We start from the raw sequence: 21148 nt of genomic DNA, 5'->3' as shown, positions 1-21148 counted from the left end.
GACTACTCAAATGACAGCGAAAGCTCTTCGATCAATATTTTGAATGTCTTAATTGGTTTAGTTTTTATTTATAGTTACTTATCTTTGATTTGTAAATTTTGGACCTCGTTATTGGTGACTTCATTCCTGTTTGCTACTTGATGATTGGCACATTCCCTACCTGCAGCAGTTTGATTGCATGCTGTTAGATGAGTATGACATTTCAAGCAATCTGGTACAAGCGTGACACAAGAAACTGGTGTGCAAGATGGTGTTGACAGTATTTTCTTTTTATAACACGGCAACCTTGCTGTTGATCTATGATTGCTTGTAAACAAACACTGGCAGATGTAGTACACAGTAGATGTTTTAGTTGGGAGTATAAAACAGTTTTATTTTTGATAATTGATTTTATAAGATGTGTACTTGCTTTTTTTTTCAGAGAAACCCTCACACCATCTAATGGAAGGGGAAGGATAGATCTGAAAATGTTATGCTAGAACGTACAAACAATGTATACCATACCAAAGTATTGGCAAAAGGTATGACTATTTTTGATGCAATAGTTTGTCCATAATGGTTACCTTCTTGAGACAGAATTAATTAACCTTAAACTTGTACATTCAAATAAAAAGCAGAATGCAGAACCACTATATAAGGGGGAAAAGTATCTTTGGAATATGAAACCTATTTGATAGCGTCCTTTCATATTTCCTGCTATGAGAGAGGAGGTGCCTCCCATAATTTTGAATCAGAATTTGCTTCAAAAAATCTTTTGAGTCCTTATCTGTAATCTCCCTTCTGCTTCATTTAGAATTCTGTGTTTATGCTACCCTAATCTATGACTTAAAAAAGAGGGAAAATATCTGAATTTGGTGGAGCCTTAGTAGCACAAGAGCTCTTTATCCTCTTTTTGATTTAACTGGCTCCGAAGATATTTTAGCTATCTTTTTGCAAGGTTCATGGATTTATCTGATAGCTGTGCTGCTTTGTTGATGGATTTAAGTGCCTGTGTCAATTAACTGAGTTCTGAGTATGGTATATCCTGATCTATGCTTGTACTCTTCCCAAGAGACTATTTTCATTTTGGGTATGACTAAAGAAGAGTGATAACAGCCACATTTCATCAAATAAAGGATAAATAATCAATCCTTAATTTTCAGACAGCAGGCCTATCACCACAATGAAATTAAGAGGGGAAAAGATTGTTTTCATTGTGTTGGATATCATGACTTCAGTATAATTAAACTTTAATAGGAAATGATATTATCTCTTGATGAACTGAGTTGCTGTTGAAAGGTGGTGAGAAGAAGCTTAGATTTTCCCCGAGGAGAGGGAGGAGAGACAACGATGAGGATATTCTTAGAACATCATGTTTTTTTTTAAGAAGCTCGATAACAAGAATATGAAAACTACTTAATAGTGCCCTTTCCTATTTTCTACTATGAGAGAGGAGGTGCCTCCCATAAGTTAACCTCAATGGACTATGATACAAGGATCTCGAAGAGAGAAATATTATTTTATCTTCAGATCGTCAGAAGACATATTTATAAGTGGTAAATACTGCATGCTGAAGCTCCAGAATGCTGTTCTGTGGAATACTGGGGCAAGAACTCACACTTTCAATACCTCAGTGTGAGTTGCCAGCTCCAAGCATTTTGTTGAGGGACCAGCCACAGATGACCAGATGTTTTCACAGAGTGGAATGCAGATGAAATTGTATGAGGCCGGGACATATATATTATTTGCCAATGAGATGCGAGTGTTGCTACAATGATAGCATTTGTTGCTCTTGAGAAACAGGTAGTGAAGGTTCTTCTTGATCTTTTCCAGCCTATCTGTTGTGAGTATACCCATAGTGCTCTTGGGGAAAGTGTTGCGGGCTTTGATGTCAGCCTTTTAATTGATCACAACTTTACCCTTCAAATAACCAGACCAAATCACAGAGTTCTCTTAAACAGCTGTTTTAATTGTAAGCTATAACAGGGTTCCTTGGAAAGTTACAGCTCACGTCTCTGTAGCCAGCGAGAGTAAAGTATTCGGAGATACATAAGCAATTACAGTTTTCAAATTTGATTACAAATAATTAGCACACACCAATTGCAATCATTTTATGCTTGCTTCATTGTAATATTCAATCAGCATGAAGACTTAATTTATCATTGCTACAACTTATCGTAGTCCAGCTCATTCCTGTGCTTGTGGATCATTCCCTTTCTGATGTCTGATTTAATGAGCTTTGCCCAGACTAATGGTCTTGGTGCCTATCTGTAAAGGCTCTATTAAGAAGGTTTTTCATAGTAGCTTGTGTGACTTTTAAATTTGCGTGACTATTAACCTTTCAACAGGATTCTCAGGATTTTGACCAGTAACAGTGAAGGAATGGTGATATAGTCCCAAGTTGCCATGGTATGAGGTGATGATGTTCCCACATGTCTGCTGCCCTTGTTTTTCTAGTTGATAGAGGTCATGGGATTAGAAGGTGCTGTTGAAGGAGCCTTGGTGAGTTGTTGCAGTGTATCTTTCAAATAGTGCACACCTCACATTATTTATGTGCCTGGTCCAGTTGCGTTTCTGCTCAATGATAACCCTCCAGGATATTGATGATGGGGAAGAATAGGCTGTATAGAGTTTGCAAGGATTTACAAAAGCGACTGAAGACTTCTAATCATCAGTGAACTCCCCACTTCTGACCTTCCGATGGAGAGTTGGTTGCTGATGAAGTAGCTGAAAATAATTGGGCTTGGACACTACCCTAAGGAAAATGTGCAGTGATGTCCTGATGTTGTTTTATGCAACTATCAACATCTTCTTTCATCATCAGTGCATATTTTTCTTATGCCCATGACATCTTTGTCAATCTCTCCTCAGCTCTGGTTATGTTAGACTTGTTATTGTATGATGTGACAGGATTTATTAATGACCTTACAGTAAAGGCACCCCTATGTAGGCAGCGGCTACAACATGATTGAATTTTACATCCAGTTTGAAAGGGACAAGAGTGGGTCCAAGACCAGTATTTCAAACTTAATTAAGAGCAACTTTATGGGCATGAAAGTTGAGCTGGCTCCAAGTGAACTGAGTTACTGAATTAGAGGATACACCAGTAGAGAATCAGTCGCAAACATTTAAAGGATATTTCAGAATACCTGGAATAATTGTATTCCTTTTACAAAGAAACATTCATAAGAAAATCTAGGACAGGTTCATGGATGAGACGGGGGGGGAGGGATATGATCCAAGTGCAGGTCAGTGGGACTAGGCAAAAAATGGTTCGGCACAGACAAGAATGAACAAATATCATTAGAATCTCAGAATCCCTACAGTACAGAATTAGGCTATTCAGCCCATCGACTCTGCACTGACCACATCCCACCCAGGCCCTATTCCTGCAACCCCGCACATTTACCTCACTAATCCCCCTTACTCTAGGGTCAATTAGCATGGCTAATCAACCTAACCCACAAATTTTTGAACTGTGGGAGGAAACCGGAGCACCTGGAGGAAACCAATGAAGATTCGGGGAGAAAGTGCAAACTCTGCATAGACAGTGAGGCAGGACTTGAACCTGGGCATCTGACACTGTGAGGCAGCAGTATTAGCTACTGTGTCGCCTTTGCTCCTGTTTTCATTATAGGAGATGCAAAAAACATTCCAGTAATAGCTGTAAACCAAGAACTGAAGGGAAGGGAGGAACTTGGCGAAATTAAAATCATGCTGGCGCAGTGGTTAGCACTGCTGCCTCACAGCAACAGGAACTTGGGTTTGATTCCCAGCTTGGGTCGCTGCCTGTGCAGAGATTGCACATTCTCCTTGTGTCTGTGTGGGTTTCGTCTAGGATGCTCCTGTTTCCTGTCAGAGTCTGAAAGACGTGATGATGGTGCATTGGCCATGCTAAATTCTTCCTCTGTATCTGAAGAGGCACCAGAGTGAAGCAACTGGGGATTTTTCACAGAAACTTCATTGCGGTGCTAATGTAAGCCTATTTGTGACACTAATAAATAAACTTTAAACATAAACACTAGAGAAACCGTATTGAGCAAACTGATGGAGCTGTGGGCTGACAAGTCTCCAGGTTCTGATGAACTTCAGCCTCGGGTCTTAAAAGAGGTGGCTAATGAGGTAGTAGATGTGTTGGTGTTAATTTTCCAAAATTTAGCTAGATTCTGGAAGGGTTCTATCTGATTGGAAAGTAGCAAATATAACCCCCCATTAAAGTAGGAGGAGTGGCAGAAACTGTAGGTCATTTGGTCTAACATCTGTCATAGAGTTGTAGAGTTTTACAGCACAGAAAGAGGCCCTTTGGCCCATCATGTTCATGCAGCCATCATGTACCTATATATTCTAACTCCATTTTCCAGCACTTGGCCTGCAGCCTTGTTTATTATGGCACTTCAAGTGCTCATCTAAATACTACTTAAATGTTACGAGAGTTCCTGCCTTGACCACTCTTTCAGATTCCCACCATCTTCTGGGTCAAAAAGCTATTCCTCACATCTCGTATAAATCTCCTTCCCCTAAACTTAAATCTATGTCCCCTGGTTATTGACCCATCTGCTAAGAGGAAATATTTCTTATTCACCCTATCTATGCCCACATAATTTTGTACACCTCCACCAGGTGCCCCCCTCAGCCTTCTCTGCTCCAAGGAAAACAACCCCAGCCTATCCAGGCTCATTTGGTAGCTGAAATATTCCACCCCAGATAACATCCTGGTGAATCCCCTCTTGAATTTTTTCAAGCGCATTCACATCCTTTCTGTCGTGTGGGGGACCAGAACTGTATGCAGTACTCCAACTGTGGCCTAACCAGTGTATTCTATAGCTCCATCATAACTCCTTGCTCTTCGATTTAACGCCTTAGTTAATAAAAACAAGTAACCCATATGCCTTCTTAACCACCTTATCTACCTATCCTGCTGTCTTCAGAGATCTATGGACATTCCCACCATGGTTACCCTGATCCTCTGTGCTTCCTAGGGTCTGGCCATTCATTGTGTGTTCTCTTGCCTGTTAGTCCTCCCAAAATGCATTACCTCACACTTTTCAGGGTTAAATTCCATTTGCCACTGTTCTGCCCATCCACCCAGCCCGTCTATATCATCCTGTAATCTAAGGCTTTGCTCATCACTATTTACCACCACCAATTTTTGTGTTATCTATCATGGAAGAGATGTTAGAATTAATCTTTAAAGAGGTTATAGCTGCACATTCGGTGAACTCAAAGTAATTGGGAAGCGTCAGCATGGTTTTCACAGCATTGCTACTGTGCAGAAAGAAGCCATTTGGCCTATCATATTTGCATCGGCTCTCCAAAGGAGCATCATGGCTTAGTGCCATTCCCTGTGTTTTATCCATAACTCTGCACATCGTTTCTATTCAAATAATCATTGAATGCCTCGATTAAACCTGTTTCCACCACAATTCCAGGCAGTGCGTTCCAGACCTGAATCACTTGCTGTGTAAAAACGTTAGCTGCGGCTATATAGGGCATTGGTGAGGCCTCAGCTGGAGTACTGTGTGCAGTTTTGGGCGCCGTACTTGCGCAAGGATATTTTGGCCTTGGAGGGAATGCAGAGGAGGTTTACTAGGCTGATGCTGGAGTTGAGGGGGTTGAGCTATGAGGAGAGGCTGAATAAACTAGGCTTGTACTCGTTAGAGTTTAGAAGAATGAGGGGAGATCTCATTGAGACGTATAAGATGATGAATGGGTTGGATAGGATAGAGGTGGAGAGACTCTGCCCGCTCAGAAAGGACAGTAGGACTAGGGGGGCACAGCCTCAAGATAAAGGGGAGGCGGTTTAGAACGGAGTTGAGGAGGAACTTCTTCACTCAAAGGGTGGTGAATCTCTGGAATTCTCTGCCCTTTGAAGTGGTGGAGGCTACCTCGCTAAATATTTTTAAGAAGCGGGTTGATGGGTTTTTGATAAGAGAGGGGATTAAAGGTTATGGGGAGAGGGCGGGAATGTGGAACTGAGCCACGACAGACCAGCCATGATCTTATTGAATGGCGGGGCAGGCTCGAGGGGCCAGATGGCCTACTCCTGCTCCTATTTCTTATGTTCTTATGTTTTTCTCTCACATCACATTTGCTGCATTTGCTAATCACTGAGTTTGTGTCCTCGATCCTTTTACAAGTGAGAACAGTTTCTCCTTATCTACTGTGTCCAGTCCCTTCATAATTTTGAATCTCCTCGTAGTTGCTTTCTCTCCAAGGAGAATAGTCACAACCTCTCCAAGCTTTCCTCATAAGTAACGTTTTTTGACCCTGGAACCATTCTTGTAAATGCTCTGCACTCTCTCCAATGCAGACACATCCTTCCTATGGTGCCGAGAACTGTACACACTATTCCAGTTGAGATCAAACTATTGTGTTGTATAAGTTCAGCATTACCTCTTGCCCTTGTACTCAATGCACCTATTATTAAAGCCCAGAATACTGTATGCTTTATTAACTGCTCTCTCCACATGTACTGCCATTTATATACATGTATTCTCTCTGCCCCTGCATCCCTTTAAGGATTTTGCTCATTATTTTATATTCGTGTTCTCCAAATTCCTCCTACCAAGGTGCATCACGTCATACATCTCTGCATTTTGAAAGAGAAATCCTGATTAACCAATTTATTGGAGTGTGTTCAGCACACACATCATTCCTTCAAAGTTATTTGAAGGAATGACATGCACTCTTGGTAAAGAGGAGCCAGTAGACATATTGTACTTGGATTTCCGGAAAACATTTGATATGGTGCCACACCAAAGGTTACGGCAGAAATAAAAGCGCAGAGTGCAGGGGGTAATATATTAGTCTGAATAGAAAATTGGCTGGCTGGCAGAAAACAGAGGATGCATAGATGTTTCTTTTGATTGGCAGGATGTGAAGAGTGGAGTCCCGCAGGTGTCAATGCTAAAAACTCAACTTTTCACAGTATTATCAATGATCATATCATATAATTATAGAATCCCTACTGTGCAGAAGGAGGCCATTTGGCCCATCAAGTCTGCATCAGCCACAACCCCATCCCAGGCCCTACCCTCATAACCCTACATATTTACCTTACTAACCCCCTAACACTAAGGGGCAATTTAGCATGGCCAATCAATCTAATCTGTACATCGTTGGCGTGTGGGAGGAAACCGGAGCACCCGGAGGAAACCCACGCAGACATGGGGAGAATGTGCAAACTCCACACAGCCAGCGACCCAAGCCGGGAATTGAACCCGAGTCCCTGGCACTGTGAGGCAGCAGCAGTAACGACTGTGCCACCATGCCACCTCACAAAGGGAGTAAAGGCATGGAAGCAAAATTTGCAGATGAGACAAAGATAGGTTGGAAAGTGTGTTGTGAAAAGTTCATAAGGAGATTGCAGATAGATTTAGGTAGGTTGAATGGGTGGGCAAAAATCTGGCAGAAGGAGTATGTGATGTGGGCAAATTTGAAGTTGTTTACTTTGGCATGAGGAATAAAAAGGTCAGATTATTACTTGAATGGGGAACGATGGTGTGCCTCAGGGATTGGTGCTGGGTCCACTGTTATTTGTCATTTGTATTGATGATTTGGATGAGAATATAGGAGGCATGGTTAGTAAGGTTGCAGATGACTCCAAGATTGCTGGCATCGTGGACAGTGAAGAAGGTTAACTCAGATTGTCACGGGATCTTGATCAATTGGGCCAGTGGGCTGATGAATAGCAAATGGAGTTTAATTTAGATAAACGTGAGGTGATGCATTTTGGTAGAGTGAACCAGGGCAGGGCTACTAATGGTGGGGCGTTGGGCAGAGTTACAGAACAAAGAGATCTCAGGGTATGTGTTCATAGCTCCTTGAAAGTGGAGTCACAGGTGGACAGAGTGGTGAAGAAGGCATTCAGCATGCTTGGTTTCATTGATCAGAACATTGAATACAGGAGTTGGGATGCCTTGTTGAAGTTGTACAAGACATTGGTAAGGCCACACTTGGATTACTGTGTACAGTGCTGGTCACCTTATTATAGAAAGGATATTATTAAACTAGAAAAAGTGCAGAAGAGATTTCCTAAGATGCTATTGGGACTTGATAGTTTGAGTAATAAGGAGAGGCTGGATAGACTAGGACTTTCTTTCTCTGAAGCGTAGAAAGCTGAGGGGTGATCCTATAGAGGTCTATAAAATAATGAGGGGCATAGATCAGCTCGATCGTCAATATTTTTTCCAAAGGAAGGGGAGTCTAAAACTCGAGGGCATAGGTTTAAGGTGAGAGGGGAGAGATGCAAAAGGATCCAGGGGGTAATGTTTTCACACAGAGGGTGGTGAGTGTCTGGAACAATCTGCCAGAGGTAGTAGTAGATTTTGTCCTTTAAAAAACGTTTAGACAGTTACATGGATAAGATGGATATAGAAAGATATGTGCCCTATGCGGGCAATTGGGACTAGCTTAGGGGTTTTAAAAAAAAGGGGTGGCATGGACAAGTTGGGCCGCGAAGTCTGTTTCCATGTTGGAAACCTCTATGACTGCAGAATTCTGAGGTGCAGAAGGATCAAGGTGTTCTAGTACTTGAGTCACAAAAAGTTAGAATGTGGGTATTGCAAGCAATTAATCAGGCTAATGGGATGTGATGTCTTGTTACAAAAAGAATGAAACCACAGAATCCCTATAGTGCAGAAAGTGCCGAGTTGGCCTGTCAAAACTGTACTGATTCTCCAAAACAGCGTCCCAGTCCTATCCCTGTAACCCTGTACATTTATCACAGCCAATTCACCTAACCCAGACACACATCTTTGGACTCTGGAAGGAAACTAGAGCACCTGGAGGAAACCAATGCAGACGCCAAGAGAACGCGCAAACTTCACACAGTCATCCAAGGCCAGGATCGAACCTGAGTCCCTGGTACTGTGAGGCAGCAGTGCTAACCACTATGCCACTTCAGTTATAAAGGGTATTGGTGAGACCACATCTCGAATGCTGTGTGCAGTTTTTGTCTCTTTTTTTTTAAGGGAGGGTGTAAATGTGTTGGAGGAGTTCTGAGGAGGTTTACAAGTTTGATACCTGGAATAAGCAAGTTGACTTGTGAGGAAAGGTTGGACAGACTGGACTTGTTCTGTTGGAGTTTAGAAGAGTGAGGGGTGACGACTAAAATGCATAAGATCCTGACCTGTGTTGACAAGGTGGATATGGAAAGAATGTTTCTTCTTGTGGGTAAATCCAGAATGAGGGAGTACTGTTTTAAAATTAGGTCACCCTTTCAGGATAGAGCTGAAGAGAAACTTTTTGTCTCCCAGAGGGTTGTGCAACCTGCCTCAGAAGGCAGTGGAGGACAGGTCACTGAATATTTTTGAAGCAGTGGTAGATTCTTGTTGGGCAAAGGAATCAAAGATTATCGGTGGTAGATGGGAATATAACACAAAAACAGAGCCTCAATGACCTTATCGAGTGGCAGAGCAGGGTCAAGGGGCTGAATGGCCTACTTCTGCACCTATTTCCGATGTTTGTATTTGCTCATGACACCAAAATGGAGTAATGGTAAGTTTCAGTGAGGATTGTTAAAGGCTGGAGATTGAGAGAGAAAGGTGGCGGCAGAAGGTTGGAAACAAACCACACAGAAGTTAGTTTGAATGTGGAACTATTGCTGCTTTTTTTTTGAAGAGATTAGACAGTGGATTGAAAAAGAAGAATATTAAAGAGAGTGAACAGGAAAGTGGGATTAGACTATATTGTGGAGAAAGCAAGCTCATGGCTTCTGCTTGATCGGCTAGATTTTCACACTTCACTGCTTGTAACCATGGAAGAATCAGAGAGATGCTCTCTTTTTATTTTCTTCCAGTTGCTCTGATTCTTTGACACGTTACGGTGTGAGATACTGGTGTAAATTAGTTCTGAATATTCTGCACATGCCTCATTGTGTTGACAGGCTTAACTTATATAAATTATATTTCATGTACTGATGTAAATACTACAATTAATATTTAGCCTATAAGATCTTGCTGTGAGATTGCCTGTAGCTTTCTGTAAATAGGACTCTGAGTACCATGTCAGTCACTGTTGCTTGATTTAATTGATACTTTCTATGTATAAACAGCATTTTGGACATTGCAATTCCTCTTGCTGCAAATGGCGTTGGCAATGGCACAAACTTATAGGGCTATCTGATTTAGTTTAAGGGTCCATGCAATACTAACGTGCATTTCACGGAATCATAGAATTTTATCGTGCAGAAGGAGACCATTTGGCCCATTGAGTCTGCACCGACCACAATCCCACCTAGGCCCTATTTCCATAACCACATGCATTTACCCTAACTAGCCCCCCTGAAACTAAGTGCAATTTAGCATGGCCAATCCACCTAACACAAGTGTGGGAGGAAACCGGAGCATCCGGAGAAAACCCACGCAGACATGGGGAGAATATGCTGTGCCCCATAGGCCCCACCATCTTGGCACTCCCCCAAGTCCATAGTTTTGGCACTTTGCCCCTTGGGCAATGCCAAGGTACTAATGCCAAGGGGGAATCTTCCCTGCACCTGACCCTTTGGAGGGCCTCAAGTCCTCCCCTTTGCTCCAGCAGGGTTGGGCCGCTAGCTCCCTGAAATTGGGAAGCTACGGTCGACCCTGCTGAGGTGAAATACTCTTGGTGGGGTGGGAGAGGCTAGCGGGCCCAGTGATTTCAGTCCTGTGTCTGCTAATTGCATTTAAATTTCATTAAAATGCTTATTTAAATAATCCATGATGCTCCACATCTATTTTCGGCACGGAGCTGACGTTGTCAGAAACTCGGTACTGGGGGATGCACTTGGGGCTGGATGCCCAGCATGGATCGGGATAATCCCACCCCACTGAAACTCCCCATCCCGCTGTGCTAAAAAATCAGCACAGCAGGATGAGAGAATCGCCCCCAACATCCTTACTTTTGTGTTCAATGTTTGTACGGTGTATTCTGAAGCTATCCTTCCAAGATGACCCTGCAAAGTCCTCTTCATTTACATCTGGGGATTTGTACCAAAATTGGGAGGGCTGTTTCACAGACAAATCAAACAACAAGTAGACACAGTCATACTCACCAAATCAGTCAATGTGCTGGGCACTTCCATCACCATCTCTGAATATGTCCTGTCCCACTGGCAAGGCAGACCACCAGAGGTAGTGGAAGACTGGTATACAGTCAGGAGAGAGTGGTTAAGGGAATCTTCAACATTGACTCTGAACCCCATGAAGTGTCAAACACTGGCAAGGAAACATTCTGCTGATTACCTCAGATGAATTTATACTCCTCCATGTCGAACATACTTAAAATAAAACCAAGGCTAGCATGGGCATTGAACGTAGTCTGAGTGTGCAATTTTCTCATGACCAAGAGTGGCTTTGTCGTGCTTCTGCTGACCGTGCTGGCCAAATCCAAGAGACATATTTGCCAGACTAGGTCTATGAGAGAAAAACCTATTTGACTTCACCCTCACCAATTGCAGATTCATCTGTCCATGACAATACTGATAGGAATGAGTAAAAGTAAAGTTTATTTATTAGTCACAAGTAAGGCTTACATTAGCATTGCAATGAAGTTACTGTGAAATTCCTTTAGTTGCCACAGTCCGCCACCTGTTTGGGTTAATGCACCTAACCAGCAAGTTTCTCAGAATGTGGGAGGAAACCGAAGCACCTAAGAACATAAGAACATAAGAAATAGGAGCAGGAGTAGGCCATCTAGCCCTTCGAGCCTGCCCCGCCATTCAATAAGATCATGGCTGATCTGTTGTGGCTCAGTTCCACTTTCCCGCCCTCTCCCCATAACCCTTAATCCCCTCTCTTATCAAGAACCCATCAACCCGCTTCTTAAAAATATTTAGCGAGGCAGCCTCCACCACTTCAACGGGCAGAGAATTCCAGAGATTCACCACCCTTTGAGTGAAGAAGTTCCTCCTCAACTCCGTTCTAAACCGCCTCCCCTTTATCTTGAGGCTGTGCCCCCTAGTCCTACTGTCTTTTTTGAGCGGGAAGAGTCTCTCCACCTCTATCCTATCCATCCCATTCATCATCTTATACGTCTCAATGAGATCTCCCCTCATTCTTCTAAACTCTAACGAGTACAAGCCTAGTTTATTCAGCCTCTCCTCATAGCTCAATCCCCTCAACTCCGGCATCAGCCTAGTAAACCTTCTCTGCACTCCCTCCAGGGCCAAAATATCCTTGCGCAGGTGTGGCGCCCAAAACTGCACACAGTACTCCAGCTGCGGCCTCACCAATGCCCTATACAGCTGCAGCAAGACCTCCCTACTTTTATATTCAATCCCCCTCGCTATGAAGGCCAGCATCCCATTCGCCTTCCTGACCACCTGCAAGCTGGGTTTTTGCGACTCATGCACAAGGACCCCGAGGTCCCTCTGCACCGTCGCCTGCTGCAGTTTTTCGCCACGTAAGTAATAGTCCTTCCTACCATTCTTCCTACCAAAGTGGACCACCTCACACTTGCCAACATTAAATTCCATTTGCCATTTCCTGGCCCATTCGCCCAGCCTATCTAGATCCTTCTGCAGACTCTCCACACCCTCCGCACAATTTGCCTTTCCCCCAATCTTGGTGTCATCAGCAAATTTCGACACCCTGCACTCGGTTCCCTCCTCCAGATCATCTATATAAATGGTAAATAGCTGAGGCCCCAGCACCGACCCCTGGGGCACCCCACTAGTCACCAACCGCCAATCCGAATAGCACCCGTTGACCCCCACTCTCTGCCTCCTATTTGACAACCAATCCTCTATCCACGCTAACACCCTACCCCCAACTCCATGTCCCCTGACCTTCTGCAATAACCTCTTGTGAGGTACCTTGTCAAACGCCTTCTGAAAATCCAGAAAGACCACATCCACCGGCTCTCCTCTATCCACTGCCCTAGACACATCCTCATAGAACTCCAGTAAATTTGTCAGACACGACTTCCCTTTAATGAAACCGTGTTGCGTCCGCCCTATCAAGCAATTCCCTTCAAGATGCCTCGCAATTTCCTCCTTAATGACGGATTCTAACATTTTACCTACCACAGACGTTAAACTAACCGGCCTATAATTCCCCGCCTTTTGCCTGGCACCCTTCTTAAACAACGGCGTAACATTAGCCGTTTTCCAATCTTCCGGCACTTCCCCGGAATCCAGCGACGTCTGGAAAATAACCACCAAGGCATCCACTATAACCTCCGCCATTTCTTTCAGAACCCTCGGATGCATTCCATCCGGTCCTGGGGACTTGTCCACAATCAGCCCCTCCAGTCTGTCGAGCACCACCTCTCTAGTAACAGTAATGTCATTAAGACCCTCCATTCCTATCACCTTTCCATCGCTAACACCCGGCAAATTATTCACGTCCTCCTCCGTGAAGACAGAAACAAAAAAGTTATTCAAGACCTTAGCCATATCCCCATCCCCTACCACTAGCTCCCCTTTCTCATCCTCTAAAGGACCAACGTTCACCCTAGCCAGCCTCTTCCTTTTTATATATTTATAAAAACTCTTGCTATCCTTTTTTATATTAAGTGCTAGCCCAGCCTCATAGCTTCTCCTACCCTCCTTTATCAACTTCTTCGTCAAGGGGCCACACGGTGAAGCCTTCCATTGTTTGCTGGAGCTGAGAGAGAGAGAGCTAAGATTTTACCTGTTAAAAACCTGTTTAAAATAAGTTTAAAGCACTTTACTCTTTGTAGAACTGTTTAAAGCATTTATTTATTGTATTTACTGCTTTAAGAATTCTGAGGGTGTGGTGAAAAGGCATTTGTGGACCAGCCTGCTTTAAATCAGCGCCAGGTTTAAAAGGAGGCCTGGTGTAGACAGCGGGCAGCGTCTGAGCGGGCAGCGGAGTGAGTGGGAAGCAGAGTGAGTTAATAGGGCTTAATATCAAAAAGGGCTGGAAGGAAAAAGGCCAGGTGAGCTTGTTTGAAAAAAAAACAAGGAAAAAAAATTTTTTCAAAACTACTACAGCAAGAAACAAGGAAAAAAATTTTTTCCCCATAAAAAATTACAGTGAATAATGGAGGGGCATGTGATGTGTGGTTTCTGTGTGATGTGGGAACTGGCGGACCCCAGGGTCCTTCCCAGTGACCATGTCTGCAGTAAGTGCAGGTTGCTGGAGGAGCTCCAGCTCAAGGTGGATGAGCTGGCCTCTGAGCTACAGACACTGAGGCTCATCAGGGGGAGAGAGGGTGCCCCTAGACTGGCTAAATCTAAGGGTCAGGGACAAAAGGGGGCTGCTGGGAGGAGGAGGAAGGGGGGTGAGGAGCGGAGGCCTCAGCCTCTTAATCTGCATAACAGGTTTGAGGTTCTTGCTTCCAGTCTGGAAGAGGACGAGGCAGGTGAGGTTGGTGAGCAAACTGCACACGGTACAGTGATGCAGCAGGACATAGGCAAAGAGAAGGGGAAAAGGAACATAGTAGTGATTGGAGATAGTGGGGTGAAGAGTATTGACACTGTCCTTTGTCACAATGACAAAGTGCACAGAAGGGTGTGTTGTCTGCCTGGTGCTCGGGTACAGGATGTCGCAGCTGGGCTGCAGAGGAACCTGGAGTGGGAGGGTGAGAACCCGGTCGTTGTAGTACATGTGGGTGCCGGCGACGTAGGCGAAGTGCGGACTGAGGATCTGGGGAGGGAGTATGAGAAGCTGGGAATGGAATTAAAAAGTAGAACCGACAAGGTGGTCGTCTCTGGGCTACTGCCTGAACTGAGTGCAGACGGGCGTAGGGTTGACAGGATAAAGGAAGTGAATGGGTGGCTCAGGGATTGGTGTGGGAGGAATGGGTTTGAATTTATGGGGCATTGGCACCAGTATTGGGGTAGGTGGGACTTGTTCGGGCGGGATGGGGTTGGTCTGAATCGTGCTGGGACCAGAGTGTTGGCGAATCGAGTAAAGAGGACTGTAGACAGGGCTTTAAACTAATTAGGGGGGGGGGAGGGTGCGAGGGTAGGTGACGCTACGAGGTCTAAAGTTAAGGATAGGGTACAGGTAAGGGAAGAGGCCGAGGATGTCCCAATTGGTGGCGTTACGGCAAATAGGGTCCAGGTGAAGGCTGGGATGAAAGCGCTTTATCTGAATGCACGAAGCATTCGGAATAAAGTGGATGAGCTGGTGGCGCAGATCGACACAAATGGATACGATCTGGTGGCCATTACAGAGACGTGGCTGCAAGGTGACAGGGACTGGGAGATGAATGTACAGGGCTATCAAGTGTTTAGGAAGGATAGGCAGGAGGAAAGAGGGGGTGGCGTAGCTCTGCTGATTAAGGATAGTATCAAGGTGGTAGCAAGGGATGATATCGGAGCCAAAGAGCAGAACGTGGAATTGTTGTGGGTGGAGATTAGGAACAGCAAAGGGAGGAAGACGCTGGTGGGTGTCGTCTATAGGCCCCCGAATAATGATCTGGAGGTGGGGCGGGCTGTTAACACGCAAATAAGTGCGGCGTGCAGGAATGGGACGGCAGTAGTTATGGGAGATTTCAATCTGCATATTGATTGGTCGACCCATGTTGGACGAGGTGGGCTCGAGGAGGAGTTCTTGGAATGCTGCCGGGATAATTTCCTTGAACAGTGTGTGTTGGAGCCGACGAGGGAGCGAGCTATCTTGGATCTGGTGCTATGTAATGAGGCGGGTAGAATTAGGGACCTTGCGGTGAAGGATCCTCTTGGAGAGAGTGATCATTGTATGGTGGAGTTTCTGGTGTAGATGGAGGAGGAGAAAGTGGGTTCCCGGACACGCGTCCTTTGTTTGAATAGAGGGGAGTACGGTAGGATGAGAGAAGAATTGGCAAATGTGGACTGGGGGAGTGCGTTGGAAGGTAGGTCTGCTGAGGAGCAGTGGAGGATCTTTAAGGAGATCTTTCTTGGTGCTCAGCAGAAATTTATTCCGATGGTTAAAAAGGACAGTAGGAAGAGAGGTAATAAGCCGTGGATAACGAAGGAGGTGAAGGAAAGTGTTAAATTAAAAGCGGAGGAATTTAGAGTAGCTAAGAGCAGTGGGCGAGAAGAGGATTGGGAAAGGTTTAAATGTCAACAAAGATTGACCTGAAGGAAACCCACGCAGACACGGGGAAAATATGCATTCAACCTGAAAAAAATATCGTGGGTCTGAATTGCGCTGTGGGCAGAGCTTAGTACCTCCAAAACGATCGGAGCTCTGAACCGCGCATGCACAGTTAGAAAAAAAATTGAAAAAGAGCACTTGTGTCAGATTGCTTCTGGGCTGCAAAAAGCGGAGAAAACGACCTGGAGTGAAAAGCGGGAGTGATGGCCTCCCCAGAATGATCTGGCCTCACTCCCCCCAAGAAAATGATCTGCCCCACCACCACCTCTCTCTCTCTCTCTCTCTCTCTCTCCCCCCCACCCGCCCCAACTAGAGAATGATCTGACCTGCCCTCCCTCCCAGTCCCACCGATCTGAATCAGAGAGCCATTGGGAGCTCTGAATTTGCCTCTTCAGCAGCTGGAGCGCCCGATTCAGACTTTTATTCAGCATGTCCATTTCGGCGCGATTCTGCATTGGCAAACATGATGGTAATGGGGGAAACACTGATAAAGTTGGGTGGGCAGTTCATTAATTCAACTGAAATGCATTTAAATCACTGTTGCACCTGTTTTGGGCGTGAATTGGACCACAGCCCTTCCATGGTCTCGGTAAAGTGGCCATTTGCATGGACGCTGGCATGGATTGCGTTAATGGCCTCATACCCGACTTTACCACGCAATGGTAAAATCGGGCCCTATGAGTTGATGGAATATCCTCTTGCCTTTTAGCACCAAGGATACTCAAAGATCTTGACCCTGTGTAGGACAAAGCACCCTACTTGATCGCCATTCCATCTAGCATCTTAAACATTCACACCCCACACCACTGCCACACATTGGCATCAGTATTAGCAACTTAAAGATGCACTGCAGCAACTTGCTGTGGCTCTTTTAACAGTATATTCCAAACCAGATGTGGGAAACACCACCACCTGCAAGGTTTTTTTTCCAAGCCACACACCATCCCGACTTGCCACCCCTTCACGGTCGCTGAGCCAGGCCTAACAGCACCTTGAGTGTAACTACATGGCTCAACACCTTCTCCTTTAGGGAAATGAAGGATCGGCAATAAATGCTGGCTTGCCAATAAGTTTACAAGCGCGAAAGTTTTATTTTTATGTCATTTGTGCGCTTAATTTAAATATTTTAAATAATTTAAATAAATTACTCTCCTTTCTATTTCTGATAATTCAATGCTTTCCAATTGTTTTGACAGTTGAATTTATTGACTGTGCTGAGCTTTGTTTAGTTTGGTCAAATATATTGAACTGTAAATTGAATCCAAACAGTTAAAACTGCTGAACCAGGCTGAATGGAATAGTAGCAAGTGGGTTTGTATTTCCATTTTGATAGATGTCTACTTTTGCAAATGAAATCCAAGATGTTACGGGCACCTGATTGTGGCTGAGCCAGACTGAATCAGCCAGGTTACCCCTGTGAGTGACTTTGTAACATAGCACTGCATTCCTGTTTAATGTTTCATTCTGTAGTAGAGGGGTACGTGTATTTTTGTCACTTAGTTTTGCTGCACTCTAATATGATACTGATTTGATGCTGGCTAGTGTAAAATGCATCATAAACAACATCATACCCAAGCAATTTAGCTGTCACCTATAAGATTTAAAGGAATGAACTAAACAGTTTTAGTTTATGACTGCTTTTTTTTTGCTGAAACTGCTGGATTTAATCCACTAAGAATGGAATGTTTACTGCTGATTTTAGACCATTTAATAAAGCATTGCTATCCTTTGTGTAAGTCAGTAAGTATTTCACTCATGGGGAAACTTAATGAAGGGATGTTTCCGATAAAAATTGTATGATTCACATTTATATAAAATTAATACCCTCCAGTGGAATCGTGCAGTGAGTCAGAGAATATGGCTTTTTTGTTATCTCATCTGTCTTTGTGTTACTAGTTTTCTGTCAGCACTCTCCCATCAGTACTCTCCCATCAGTGCTACTCGGTCTCTAAAAGATAGTCAATGAGTGGTCAGAGACTGCTAATTCCTCAACCTGTTTCCCTCAGCTTCTCTTCTGAATCCCACCCCTGCTTTTCCGTTCTTAGCTATTTCTGAGGCTTTGTTTACTTTTGAAATTCACCTTGTATGTTTTTGTTAAAGTCAATGAGGAAATACATTTCTCCATGTCTCACTCTCTTCCTCAGTGTGGATAATTGAATTGCATCAAAAAGAAGATAATGGAGATGCTTGGAGGAAGAAAAATGAGCTGTTAAGGCAGAACAGTACAGAAGATGGAAGGAGAGCATAATTCAGTGCAAGGGCAGGCAATTTCAAAGGGTTGTTCAGGCAGATTTTTGAAAATTTGCTTAGTTGGGCGAATGTGTTCTTTGGTTTATTTGTTTTGTTTATTAATTGACATCACAAGTAGATTTACATTAATATTGCAATGAAGTTATTGTGAATATCCCCTAGTCACCACACTCCGATGCCTGTTTGGATACACTGAGGGAGAATTCAGCATGACCAATGCACCTAACCAGTACGTCTTTCAGACTGTGGGAGGAAAACGGAGCACCCAGGAAACCCATGCTGTCACGGGGAGAACGTACAGACTCTGCACAGACAGTGATCCAAGCCGGGAATCGAATCTGGGTCTCTGATGCTGAGGCAGCAGTGTTAACCATTGTGCCACATGTGCTAAGCTTCACTTTTTCACAGACGATATTCGTGAGTGGCTGTTTATCTTTGAGCCAGTGTTTTGCTGTTCTGCCTCTGCTTTTGTCTGCACTTCAATTTCTTCATACTATCCACATTTTCAATTCCTATTCCACTGTATAATAAGCACTTTTTCTTGACTACTTTGGGGGAAATTGAGCACGTGTTCAATATTCTTCTAGTTTGTTCCTTTATTGACCTTATTTTCTTTACTGTGGGTCAGGAGTTGTTATTTGCTCTTCCTTGATTTCACTAAGATGTTGTTTGTAGTGTTATGATACCAAGACATGAGCTTCAATTCTTACTGTTTGCTGAGGCGAGCACTCGGTTAATTAATGGTGTAATGTTAGGTAGCAAAATGGTAGCATACTGTGCCACTTTCAGCCATAGTACTATTAGTGGTCATCTGTAACCCTCAAGTATCTCTCATGATTACTTGACTGTTACTGTCCTGTTCCGTATCAAGTTACGGATGAGCCAGAGGTGCGTGCAGCTCAAGATTGGCAAGATCAAAGACATTCAGTTGTCTCTGCCTGAAATTACATGCTTTAGCCCCGGAACTTCCATTTCTTTGAAACTTGCACAATTTCAGCCTGACGTTTGCAACCTCTGAACCCTGTTCAACCCTGACCTGAACTTCATACAGTGTCCATTCCATAGCTACAAATTCCTATTTCCAACTCCAAGCATCATACCTGTTTTCTAGCTGCCATTATCACCTTCATTTATCCATTTGCCAATCCCAGAATCCACATTGAATTGATTGTTTTTGAAATAATTTCCTCCACCTTCACAAAATATCCTTAAACCCTATTTCTTGTATTGCACTTTTTGTCATCTCCCTTTGACGCCATGCTGTAATGGAATACATGGTTTAAATTGGGAATTAAGAGCAGCTGCTTCCAATTGAGGAAAGCTTAGGGAATCATTGCGTGTATAAAAACTAGTTCGCACTGGGTGTTGGGGGAATAAAGGAATCTGTGTCTTTACTTTGTAGCCTTGGAAATAAACCTGGCTTAGGGAAAAGACTGGCTTCAGATTCATCCTTTTCTCAATATATGATGAAGGAGATTAACACCCTAATTGCTGATTCTTTCTGCTAATCGCTGAACCATTTTTAGATGTTTGTTAAAAATATTTTATAATTGAATGTTGTAAATATGATGGCAATTTGCCCAGCGCTTAGTGCAGCAAATTAATTGAAGCAGTATAATCACATGACTGATAAGGCAAACAGTGTGACAATACCACAATAATTTGGTTCATTTGAGACAGATTGTAGCATTTTTTAAAAGTTAGTAATTTGATGGGATGGTTTTGTGATAATTATTCAATACTGATGTACAGTGAATGGAAGTAGCTTTTGGTTGCTTTTCAATGAACTAATGAAACAGTTCAACCATGTGGTGACATTAACTTAATGGACAGTGTTTATTTCAGCCAATTATATTTTTATTTCTATTTTATAGACACTTGTGAAATGACAGGTATGTTTATAGGTCTCGTGTAATTGTTTTGATTTTGTATTTATCTGGATAGCGGTTGGTATTTGGGCATCAAACGCACGTGGGATTGCACTGTGTTTAGCACCACTGCCTCTCAGCGCCAGGGACCTGAGTTCAGTTCCCAGTTCGGGCGACTGTCTGTGCGGAAACTGCACATTCTCCCCATGTCTGCGTGGGCTTCCTCCGGGTGCTCTGGTTTCCTTCCACAGTCCGAAAGACATGCTGGTTAGGTGAATTGTCCGTGCTAAATTCTCCCTCGGTGCGCCGGAACAGTCTCTGGAATGTGGCGATTAGGGAATTTTCACAGTGACTTCATTGCAGTGTTAATGTAAGCCTACTTGTGACACTAATAAATAAAATAAACTTGGATTAAGTAAATAAAAAAATAAATGCATAGTAAAGAATGTACTTCAGAAAAACACCTCTGACTATGACAGTCTGATCTTTTTATCCTTTCCTGTGACAGAGCGATTGCCAGTTGATCCTGGGACAGCGCGACTAGTTTGAGACATTTGAAACTCATTTCACTTTGGAACTTTAGGTATTGATCAGGACTGGATTTGTAAAGTCAAAGTAAAAGTCCAATGCGCTATCAGTATTGCAGTTTTAAATACAGAATTGTAGAAAAATCATAGAATCCCTACAGTGCAGAAAGAGGCCATTCAGCCCATCAAGTCTGCACCAACCAGAATCCCACCCAGACCCTAACCTGAAACCGCACAAATTTACCCTGCTAATCCTCTAACGTTAAGGGTCAATTTAGCATGACCAATCAACCTAACCCACACATCTTTGGATTGTGGGAGGAAAACCATGCAGAGAACATGCAAGCTCCAGACAGTGACCCAAGGCCAGAATTGAACCCGGGTCCCTGGCATTGTGAAGCAGCCGTGCTAACCATTGTGCCACCGTGCCACCCCAATATCGAAAATAAATGATAGCACTCTAAACTAGCATCATTTTTCAGAATGTTTATTATGT

At 43.6% G+C, this 21148-nt stretch overlaps 1 protein-coding gene across 4 annotated transcripts in view; it reads left to right on the top strand.

The window, feature by feature from the left end:
• The window catches only part of srrm3 (serine/arginine repetitive matrix 3), a 705551-nt gene that overhangs the window by 55922 nt on the left and 628481 nt on the right, over positions 1-21148 (top strand). For all 4 annotated transcript variants that reach the window (XR_013889297.1, XM_080210887.1, XM_080210883.1 and 1 more), the window contains exon 2: positions 422-521. The gene's annotated coding sequence lies outside the window, so the exon portion shown is untranslated. The remainder of the gene's footprint in view (positions 1-421; positions 522-21148) is intronic.

Source organism: Carcharhinus amblyrhynchos, chromosome 23 (assembly GCF_965287045.1).
Source record: "Carcharhinus amblyrhynchos chromosome 23, sCarAmb.v2.hapA, whole genome shotgun sequence".
NCBI lineage: Eukaryota > Metazoa > Chordata > Chondrichthyes > Carcharhiniformes > Carcharhinidae > Carcharhinus > Carcharhinus amblyrhynchos.
Note: the sequence above shows the minus strand (reverse complement) of the source record. Positions and strands in the feature narration are given on the sequence as shown.